This window comes from Cynocephalus volans, chromosome 1 (assembly GCF_027409185.1).
Source record: "Cynocephalus volans isolate mCynVol1 chromosome 1, mCynVol1.pri, whole genome shotgun sequence".
In the NCBI taxonomy this organism is placed as follows: Eukaryota; Metazoa; Chordata; class Mammalia; order Dermoptera; family Cynocephalidae; genus Cynocephalus; species Cynocephalus volans.
The window spans coordinates 92385857-92387429 of record NC_084460.1 but is presented as its reverse complement, the minus strand read 5'-3'; positions in this window follow the sequence as shown (position 1 = coordinate 92387429).

Below are 1573 nucleotides of genomic sequence, written 5' to 3'. Positions count from 1 at the left end.
AACATTCCAAATCTCTTTAAAGTTCAGTCTTTGGGCTAATGCCCAAATCTAATCTGCTTTGGCAATGACTTTCAATGCACTGTGTTAAAAATGCTGTGATATGAAATATTTGTTTCAAATGGATGTTCCAATATTAGGCTATTTTGAAACCTATGATATTGGAATTTTCACAAGAATACACAGAGAACAAATATAAAATAATATCTTCATATAGAAATGTCAAATATCAGTATAATAGATCCAGGAATTACAGATGGTCCCAGAGATAAAGCCTCACTGTTAGGTTCCCAGAAAGTTGCATATCTTAACAATTCTGTGACAATATAACTCCCAGAATATCAGCCTGGGAATGGGGCCCGAGATCTTCTAGGGCTTTACCACAGATCTCAAACTTTTGTGGTAGAAGCATCACTGTTATATTCCCATAAAGCAGTGTTCAAGTCTTTACACTCCATGTATAAAATGAGAGATTAATTGCTTTCAAACTGCTTTCTGGGGACACTTAGGGTTTCGTGATTTGGGGGAGGAGTGTGAAGGGGACTGAGTTGCTCACCAAAAGAGTGTATGCCTGGATATATTTTAAATAAAGGGGTTATTTGTAAGATTGAAGGAAGAATTCTACTACAAAAGTTGAGATCTGTGTCCTACAGCCCTAGAAGGTCTCTGGGCCCCATTCTCAGGCTGATATTCTGGGATTTACATTGTTGCAGAATTGTGAAGATATGAGACTGAATTTTTCATCTTTTTGCTATAAAACTGGACTCCAGAGAAGCATGGAGAGAAGATAGTTTCTTCTTGTCAATTCATTGAAAACATCCAAGAATTACCCAACTTTATTGCTAGTTGACTTCTAGTTAGTTATTTTTTTCTTCAAGTATGGAAACCCACTCAGGATCCTGAAAGTAAGGGAGATATATTGTAGTCAGCAGTAAACTTGTGTGGAAATCCAAGAACAGAAGCTATAGAAGAGCTGGCCTCGAGGGGAATTAAGGGCTCCTGGGGCCTCCCCCTCAGGATGGTCATGGACGCTCATGGCTGCTTTTCTTGCCTCAGTAGCTCTATCTTTCTCTACCAACAGCTGCTTCTGCTCATCCTACTTTCTATAGTGCCCCACGATTTAATTTATTTGGGTTCATTCAGGTCTCTCACTCTCATAGCCTCCCTCTCAGCCCTACTCACACAGCTGTTTCAGTCTCCTGAATTGGTTTTTCAACTCTAAATCAAAATGGAGAAGTTGAGTTGGTCTAGCTTATGTTTTCGAGCCAGGCAACATGGTATCCTAAGCTGTTGCCAGGCCATGGTGAGGGAAGGGGTAGAGAGAGGGAAGGAACATTTATGTTGAATATCATGGCCTCTGCATCACTTAAAAAGTGAAGTGGGTAAGTGGGTCTGGTATGCTGTAGGTATCCCTGAAAGATTCTCAGGGGCGGAACTCAGTATCAAAGGGAGAAGGTTTATAGGGCAGAGTGTTAGGTGGGTGTGGGGGAAAGAGCATTGAGGCTGGTGGAAGGTCAGGACCACTCTGTATGGTAACCTTGCAGGTGCTACCTCTCCTTTGAAACCCGCATGGCCT